Source organism: Anser cygnoides, chromosome 2 (assembly GCF_040182565.1).
Source record: "Anser cygnoides isolate HZ-2024a breed goose chromosome 2, Taihu_goose_T2T_genome, whole genome shotgun sequence".
In the NCBI taxonomy this organism is placed as follows: Eukaryota; Metazoa; Chordata; class Aves; order Anseriformes; family Anatidae; genus Anser; species Anser cygnoides.
Window position 1 is genome coordinate 104,678,060 of NC_089874.1, and position 10,201 is coordinate 104,688,260.

Sequence of the window (10,201 nt, forward strand, 5' to 3'; positions counted from 1 at the left end):
CTATCTTCATCTCTCATTTGGACTTAAAGTTGCATTTAAAATACAGCAACTGTTTAAGTATTTGACTGAGTCCTACATAGTGTAATGCTACTATTCACCGCATGGCTTAATAAATACCTTGTAAATAAGGTGTGAATGCTATGTCTGCAAAATAAAAGAGAAAGTGAAATAACAGCATTTCAATTTCAAACCATATGCCTCAGATATTAAAAGAAAAATCACTAGTAAGTGGTTAATAATGCTGGATTGGAAGAACATAAAAATTTGGTTTTGTTTAAAAACAATATAGTTTGTTATAAAAATGCTCTGTATTGAGTATTTTTATGGCATGAAGTCTGACTGAAATAATTACTAAGAAGAAAAATGTCAACATAAACACATATATTTCACATATATTTTTATTCTGCTCTAACTAGAAAACATGGTTTCTGCTGTTTCAGAAGTCCAATGGACTTGGGAGACAATAACAAGATATGTATTTTTGTCTTAAAATTTTTTTTTGAAGCATAGCAATATAATATGTGTGAAGTGATGCCAAGGTCACAGACGCCTCCTCTAGCTGCTGCAGCCCAGGACCGCTACTGCACAGCTGTGGGGGCCCAGCCTGGTGCCCAGGGACCCGGGGTCTCTGCCCAAGCTGGAGGAGGCAGCTGTTGCTTTCCCCGTTCGTGGTTTTAACCAGTAGCAAAGCTAAGCACGTATTATAGGGACACAAACAAAGAGAGACAGGACACTGACACAACTGGTCACCCAGGCTGACCCAGCCAAGGCCTTCTTTCAACAGCACTTTCACACAGGACTCACATAAAACAGACACAAACAGCAGAGTGCCCTTCCTCCTTTTCTGTCTGGTAGAGATGGGAGTCCACTGGCACACACACAGTACTCTCCAGGCACACTTGCAGACATGCATTTGCAGATCCCTCGAGTACCATGCGCAGCCCCCCTGCCTTACCTACTTCACGGTTTGTCCACTTGCTGGCTGGTCCAGCTTGAAGCTCATTGTAAACATGCAGCTCACACACTTGTCCCTCATAAACACCATATTCACAAGTCCCCCTGGGCATACCAGCATGGGCCACCTGCCTGCCTGATACCTTGTCCTGGACCCAAGGCCCCCGCTACTCACCAGCTAGTCCAGTTTACAGTGTGCTAGCAAACACACACGCACACCCACCAGGTTTGGGAAAGATATAGAAACTCACCACCCCAGCAACCAGCACCAGGCATGTGGGCTGACCTGCAGCACCACTCCAGCCACCATTGTGAAGATCTCACCTCACTCACATTGTGATTTCACCTCACCTCACATTGTGAAGTTGGCACCACAGGCCATGGGGACTACAACTCAGGCTTGGATCTGTAGCTGGCACCAGCCTTCACGCACACTCACTCAGGCTCCACCAGTAGCTGGCAAGTTGACCTTCAGCACACATGCACACAGGGAGAGTGAGAATACACAGAAAGCGAGTTAAGAAATGATTTAATGAGAAAATATAAGAAGATAGGATTGACTGGGGTTATCTGGCACAGGATTCAAGCAGACAAGTGCAGACTGGCCCTATTTTACATGTGACTGGCCCTTTTCTATCCTTTTATACTTAGTCCTCCCACCCCCCCACCCCTTTGTTCCTCCTGCTCCCCCTTCTCCCAGTACAACTCCATGGGTTTGCAGAGCTGTGCAGTTTCTGCACCCTCCCAGTCCAGAGCTCCTTCATTCACAATCTTGTCAGCTGCAAGGTTCATCCTGGAAATGATGAAAAGCTTGAAAAGCTTGTTAGCCCACCAATTAGTGAGTCTGGGAGGTTTGCGTCTGGTTTATCGCCTCCCACCTTAGAAGTCCTCCATCGGATAATTTTGTTGACATAAAGATTCCCACGTTCTCACATGCTCTCATAAATTAATGTGACTGACCAGACTTGGTTCCCTTTGCTGCCTCCCTTTCTTATTATCCCTTGTTGCCTTGGAAAAAGTCCTTGATCAGGTACCCTCAAAGAAACAAACATTCTCCTTCTACATACCCTTACAATATTAAAATATTTAGAGTTTGAGTGTGAAAGACCTGAAAATTAAGCCTTATCAAAATAATCAAATCAAACTATTCGGGAGGAACTAATTGAGATTGTATCATGGGCTTTCCTAGTTACCAAAATCAAAATATTATAAAACCTCCTTTAATGTAGAAATTTTGGCTTCTGCTTTTCAGTGTCTGGTAGATTGTAGATACTCTAAAAAATTGAAAATACTTGATTTACCATTAAGAAAATCTGCCTTTTTTTTTTCTTTTTTTAAACAGAGTTGCTACTGCAATTTTTGATCTCAGCTAATGTCTGTTGATGTTAAAATCCATGGTTTTAAATTTGTTGGATTATGAATTTTGAAGTATAATGAGTCTTCATTTTATCTTATTTATTTCCAAGATGACTGAACTATTCTTTTGACAGATGATCATTCGGAATAATTCTCGTTATTAAGACTCTAAGAAATTTTAACTTGTGTAGTGTATATGTGGCAATGTTAGTTGTTCATCTTTTTGCAATTGTTTTGGTATCTAGTCCTTCATTTTGGAAATGTTATCTCATAGTTTATGACCATATGACTAAAACCCCCAAGAATAGCACAAAATATCAAAACCTTCCTGTGTGCAACTCCCCCTACTCCACCATACTTAACACTTAAGGTCTTGCCCTTGGCATCACCTGAGCTACATGGCAGGTACCCCTGAGCCTCCTAACTCCCATTCCTCATCCTGACCATTATCACATGCAGACTGATGTCCCAGCCTGACTTGAGCCCATCTCTGTCCACATGCCTGGCCATCCCTGGCAGTAGATACCTCTGTTCCCCTCACTGGTCTTGCTCTGCCCCCCTTGCTCAGAAGCAGATCCCATGCTGGTGAGGTCCCTGCCTTGCTGGCAGTGCTATCACGCTGGGCTGCTGACACTCCTCCCCCACAGGTCCCTGACAAGCACACAGACCTTAGTATGGAATTTTAATTTCTCCTGTTTTCTCCTAGAGATTATTTTTCCAAATATTTCTTTGACAATCTGTTTTTATTTCGAACCTGACATCATATAGTGCAAGCTGATGACACTGTAAATCATGTTAGATGTCCTTCTTCCACAACTAATTCACAGTATGATACGTTTTCTACAGACGTCGGTGTTCAAAGTCCTGCTGGATTCAGTGGAGCAGGAAGAAACCTGTGTAACTGTGGAGGATGAGCTCAGTGTGTATGAAGGGGATATGAAACCTAATAATAATGTCTGAGCACCTGAGCAATGGTATTCTGAATTTAGTATTCATTACCCACATTTCTGCAAGGCTTTCACAATGTTTTTTTTTTTTTTTTTTTTTTTTTTTTTTCAGTAGCAATATATCAATTTTGTCATTAGCAATATATCTTGTACATAATAAGTATTTATTACAATCTCTCTCTGGGCTGGAATTATCTTTTACAAATGATTTACTGACACAGAAATATACTAATTACTGACAAACTCCTGGAAAATTGGGATAACATAGAGCTCTGGAAATGAGATGTTAGCATCCCTACCTCCAATAAATTTCCAGCTTTGGTATGTGCCTGTGAAGAATAAATATCAGTCAGAGCTTTGCTCATAATAAATACTGAGAAAGCCAATGTGCCTCAAACTAAATATGTACGTAGTAGAACTTCTGAAAAATGGAGTAGAGATATAATAATAAACTGATTTTAAACTCGGACTGATCTATACTTGCATAACAAACATCTGTTGAAAAATATTGTTATCTTCTTGAAAGAAATGATTTTTAAGGAGATCTTTTTTCCTCTTCTTTCAGAATTTTGTTCTATAATAATGATTAGGCTTTTTGATTATGAATCAGTTACTATTTTATTATTCTTACTATAATAATATTTATTATTTAGTCTGATCTGGACATTTAGCCCCCCCCCCCCCCCCCCCGATGTTTTACAGAAACTGGCAAGAATAAAGACAGGTGCTTCTCAGATACACGAACTGGTTCAGTGCTGACTTTTTAGTGTTCTGATTCCCCAAATGGAACCAAACACACTAAACAATAACATAATTTACCACACAATGGAAGGTAGAAATCACATGTCTCAAAATTATCCCATCAAGCTCAGCATACCAAATGACTCTGGAACTATCTAGTAGGAAATACTGAGTAGAATAACAAATTATGGGGGACTATAGATGACTCAGCCTGAGATACAGTATGATTTTGTAGTGTAAAGGCTGAGCTGGAGAACGCATCTAGTGCTCAGCACCATGTCTATATTTTACCCAGTATCTTCTAAAACGTGTAAAAAAGTGAAAACATAAGATGATTTTGGAGTGGGGACAGGAGAACAAGGCTTCTCTGTTCCCATGTTAATTCCCTAAACGTTTGGTTATTTAGACTTACTCATTGCCACTTTATAGCTCAGAAATTCATAGCTCTTGCATTTCTTTCATTTTGGTAGCAGCTTCAGATTGAGAGTTGAAATGTATGCCACACAAAAGAACCTATGATGAACTGCTATTTCAGTCTAAGGATATTTCCATCTCCTGTATGAGCTAGCCAATAGTTTAAGGACTAAAAGATCTAACACCATCTCTTCCTCCTTAAAGGAAAACAGTAGCTGCACTTTATAGGAAGATCAACCCCATCAGTGCCAAATGTGCTGAAGAATGCTTAGCTTGTGGATCTTGACCTGGTGTTGGTGCAAGCTATCTGCTTACATTGCTCAGGTATGGCAAGAGTGGGATGTGCCCAGAAGTGTGCCTGCAAGGTCTGGGGAACTTAAAAAAAAAGATTAGACATATGAAACTGCAGTGCTTCCAAATTTAAGTCCTTGGAACTCTGCATGTATTTGTCAGTGTCTCAGTTTAATAGCTTAAACCCGTTGTGAAATTCACCTTCATTTCAGGAAAAAAAAAAAACTGATGCTGAGGACAATTCCTATGACAGAAGATAACTGACTGTTTCCTCACTTATGCTGGAAACAGAGTCTGGATTGCAAAATCTCACAGCTAATTAACTTTTTTTTTTTCTTTATATGAAATCTTTACAGTTTCCCAGCTTCTGTGCTGCAGTTTCATAACCAGTTTTTCATAAAATCATAGAATGGCTTGGGTTGGAAGGGACATCAAAGATCATCTAGCTCCAACCCCCCTGCTATAGGCCGGGAAGCCACCCACTAGATCAGGTTGCTCAGGGCCTCATCTAACCTGGTCTTGAACACCTCCAGGGATGGGGCATCCACAACCTCTCTAGGCAACCTGTTATTATTATTTTTATCTATAGATATATAAGCTGACATTGCATAACATTTTACTGCTTTTATGTGACAAGGAGTCTATATGACCCATTTTAATAACTTCAGATTTTATTGGCTTACTTCAAGCCACACTATTTTCTCTTTGTTTTGAGTAGCATTGTACTCAGTTAATAACTCCTTGAGAGTGTGGAATCAACTGAGAGATGATGTCACTGTTTTATGTTAACTTAAATCCAAGTGAGATGGCACTACTGCCTGAAAGTTTTGGAAGCTTTTTCTTCCTCAGTGTTTTTTCTTGTGCTGTCAAGGAAAGGAAAGGAAAGGAGAGAAAAGGAAAGGAGAGGAAAGATTAGCTAGGTGAACAAGTGTCCTTGAAAAAACACCAAGCTGGGAGAGGGAGGTTTAAAATGTCTCTTTTATTTTTTCCCAGGTTAATGGGAAAACATCACATCACTTCCCTGAGGTAGTACATCATATAGCTGCATGACTGCATGTGCCTGCAGATATGGGTGGAGAAATAAGCACCCAGGATTGAGGGGGTGGTGAGATGACTGATGCTTGAGCAGGCTTATGTCATATTAAACTGGTTCTGAAACTGCAGTGTAATGCTGCACCATTTAAACATTATAACCAGTGTCTTTTTCTACAATTTGTCAGATTCTACAACAGCAATGTGTAAAAACAGGTATAGGAAAAGAATTCAGTTACACAAATATAGTCGTCAATAAAATGATCCCACCATTTATTTTTGAATGGATTTTGGTCAATAGACAGACATACCTAAGATACACGAACTGAAGTTCAGCGGGCAAATAATTGTTTTCTTTTGTTGTCTCAGAATACCTGCAATTTTAGTAAAACTTCTCATTCAAACTTAGATTTTTATTATTTTTTTTTCCAGCAGGATACCTGTGTAATTAGTAACTCCCCCTCTTCCTGTTCATTAAGTTGGTAACACCTGCTCTGTGTTTTGAAGAGTTTAATGAGTATGTTTACTACCATAACATCTATTTAAACATTCCTCATAGTCTGACTCACTTTCTTGGCTTTCAGCTGAATAGTATAGAATATTTATTTACAGAAAAAATGTAAAAAAAGACTAGAATAGAAAGATAGAAACCCGCCCTCCCTCAAGGAAGTACATTGCTTTCATTGCAAATGTGAATATAAAGTTATAAGTTTATACACCTATTTTATTGTGTAGAATATATAAAACTTCAAAGAATATTCCTCAGAAATGCTTTTTTTTTTTTTTTTTTATATATGCAGGTAAGCAGTCAGAATAATCAGAATGCATTCTCTAATAAAACGTGTAGGGTAAGTGAAAGCAGAAGGCATTTGCAAGTGTTTATTTGAGTAAGTCAGTCTGAGTCACTTGGATAATGTTTGAAACCATTCATCTTAAAGAAGACAAAAAAAACACAACACAGTACAAGCACTTTTTAATCATAGAATCCTTAGAATATTTAAGATGGAATTTGTTTGTGAATACCCATGCCATTTAAAACTTAGTTCAGTTGTATGTTTGATCTCTGAACCTTTCCAGGGTCCTTCCTCTGCTGATAAATATTGCAGTCGGCCAGTACTGGAAAAATGCTATTTATTTAAGGCAAATGAAGAGTACATGTAACAGTAAGTTAAAAATATCTCATAAAATGAAACATTCTACTCAACCATGTTCATACAATTTTTAATTTAAAAATAAATAATAATTATGAATCAGCCTGTGCTTTGCATTTTTCCTATATTAGGTGGACCTGTACTGGAGTACTAGGACATAGGTATGCCTTCTAAGGCATATACTAACCTCACTGGATACTGAAGAAGCATTGTTGAGTACAGCCTATATAGATCATTCTTTGTGCCCTTGCCTCCAGAAATTGTCTATGTAATCAAAAAACGCAAGTGAATAAAAGTGAATTTGTAAAAGTGAAAAGTTAATGCTGAGGATCCAATATCCCAAAAATAGATGCTTCATGTGTCCCAATAACACTTGGCAAAGTAAACCAAAGCTCATAATTCAAATTTGAGAGGTTAGCTTTAAAAGCATACCTCTGATTCATAATTCTAGAGTAGATGCATCCAAAATACTATAAATGTGTATGTATCATATAGCAGTCTTGCACTGCTGAGTATTAACTTCACTGCTGCGCAATGCATTCACTAAGGTCTCTGCCTGCAGCCAGCTGGGCATCCTTCTGTCTGCACTTGGTTTCATTGTTAGCTTCACAGCATGTTAAAATATTAGGTTATGAAATATATATTTCCATGAATACTTTCTAGGTTCTTCCCTTGACTGTGAAGCAATTGTTTGTGGCTGCTTGAATAGATATGATTTTTCCCCATCAATTCTTCACGGAGCAGACTATGTCATGCTGTGTCCTGTCAGCGTACCATTGAGAAGTGCTACAAACATATGCATTCACCAGCTGGAAATACTGCATATGCCATGCTTTGAACTCACACTCCAGTAAGGGAAAATGATTTCAGTCAAGTTAAGGGCCTGTCAATCACAATAATTCCTTAGTCTCTCAAACCACTTACCTGTGCAACTTTTTGTCAGGATTAATTCCTTACTCTAGATGCTTTTTAAGAGAAAGAATTCAAATTAAGTATTTCTTATACACACCATTTTGCTGCAAACCTGAAAAAAAAAAAACACCACATATGGTTTACATTTTGGAACAGCTTAAACCTACACGATGATGTCAAGAAAGTATTAAGTGTAATGATCAGGTATTTAAGCCACTGGGAACTCCCTGCCAACCCATGCAGAAAGCTGTGCCAAGATTTCCTCCCTGCCCTACCAGCAAGAAACAACATTACTCTCTCAGGCAAGTTTACGAGCATTAGCAGGCACAGGGCATAACATCACTCTAAATATTTTTATTTTATGGACATGACATACATTTAGAGCCTTCTATTTTGGAACATAAATACCCCTAAGAAGAGACTGGTAGCTGAAGCTGAGTCATCAAACAGATGATCAGCAACAGCTGCAGAGAAACTGAACCAGCTGTATTTCCTGCTTTGAGTGTAATGTACTGCCAGCAGAAGGTGAAGGTGGAAATATGGTGGAAAGAAAAGGGTGATAAATGAGCTATCACTTCATTTTTGTCTCTCCATGTATATAGGCAAAATCTATGTCCACTCCTATCAAAACGGTCTCCACATTTGTCATATTCAGATTTGATTTACCATTTATTTCAGCCTAAGAAAGGTGTAGTTTTTAAGGCACATTCAAGTAGAGTATTTTGCACAGACATGAAATTTTTGAGTTAATAGAATAAAATGGAATTGATACACCTAGAAAAGTATGTAATCTACTGCGGTTTCTGTCTTCCAGTCAAAATTGATCTTCCTCTATGAAATCAGTAATGTAGTAAAAAGGTGTGGAGGCAAAAGATAATTTTTAGTCCCAGTGTAATTTATGAAACTGGACAGGGATTGGTGTAATGGTTATTAAGCTACAAAGGAGGGGAAAGCAGCTATTTAAGCTAGTTCTGGCCAAGAAGGCTTAGCAGCGCATGGAGAGAGAGTGATAGGAGAGCAATGAAACATAAAGCACCAGGGAAAAGCAGAGACAGGATGACATGACAGCAGGTAATGACAGGGAAGGAGAGGGAAAACAGTGAAACAAACGATGTGTTTAAAGCACAAAATGAAACAAGAAATGTTTCACATTCCCTGCTGGTGTACAAGAGGTGTTTTGTTAGATTACCTGTTATTTGTTAGAGAGAGAGGGACCAGGGAGTGCAGGCTGAGGGACTGAGTCAGCAGGGTGCTACCAACAAGGTCGCTGGAGCGACAGGGGACTGAGCTGGGAACTCTGGAAACAGTCTTTGCCTTGCAGTGCGTAAGAAATGGGCTTTATGTACTGCATAGTGTGGGAACCACATGCAGACTGTACCTCTCTCTTTTGTGGTGCTATGAATTGGTTTCAAGTATATATGCTAACACTGGAAAGCAACTTCAACTAGTGAACACACAGAATTCAGTCTTTCAGTTTTCCCAATAAGGAAAAGGTGTAAATCTGATTCTAACATAAAGTTATCAAAGTCTGGAATATGAAATCAAAAAGATTTACTGCATTCTGTATCTGACAAACCCCTCTAAATGTCAGTGTACAAACATACAGCTTTTAACTATGGAAATTTGCAGCCCTCCTTTCTATAATTTTGCTTCTTAAAATTTCATTTTCCTCTGATGAAAGCACAGAAATAATTTGCTTCTGCAGCCCTTTTTTTCTACAAGCTTTATCTTGGCATGCTGACAAATGCTGCTATGTGCAAAGAAAGGAAAAGAGTGGTTGGGATGGCACAAGAAGTAAGGCGTTGAGACAAATGTTTATTTACCATCTGTACCATCTTTATATATCTAATTGTACAACGGGATGAGAGCACACACTTGACACTCAGAAGGAACTTTTTGCTGCATATTAACTCGGACACTTAGTTTAGATGATATGATATCACCCCTTCCTCTATAATGCCCATCTACCTTCTATCCTGAAGAGTTTATAGTGGGATTTTTCTAATTTTTTTTTAGCCACAGCTGCCATATCATTCTCAGGAAAAAAAAAAAAAAAAAGCATGATTGGCCAAATGTAGGACAAATATACCTTTTTTTTTTTTTTTCAAATTTTTGCAGATAGGGAAAACAAACAAAAAAGAGAAATACTGAAATTTTTACTTTTGTATTCTGAAAACATTTAATTAGGACAAAAAAAAAATCCCACTTCAAGGAATCCATTGTGGTTCTCCAACTCTCACAGTAGATCTGCAGTGTTCTTTAGCACATTTTAGGTTTTAGTTGCTGTAGCTCATACCAGCTGGCAGCTTCTGCAATGGGATTATTCAGCAGCTAGAGAGAGTCTGAAGTCAGTGTTTGCAGCCTGGCATAGTTGCAGCATCACCAGTGCATCTGTTGTAAAGG

The 10,201-nt window shown here is 38.6% G+C and overlaps 1 long non-coding RNA gene across 1 annotated transcript; it reads left to right on the top strand.

The window, feature by feature from the left end:
- The first annotated feature begins 1,341 nt into the window (after nucleotides 1-1,341).
- LOC106042223 (uncharacterized) lies at nucleotides 1,342-7,083 on the top strand. The gene is made up of 4 exons (XR_001210990.3): nucleotides 1,342-1,470; nucleotides 3,157-3,284; nucleotides 4,617-4,736; nucleotides 6,813-7,083. It is a non-coding gene; the product is annotated as an uncharacterized lncRNA (long non-coding RNA).
- Nucleotides 7,084-10,201: the final 3,118 nt, after the last annotated feature.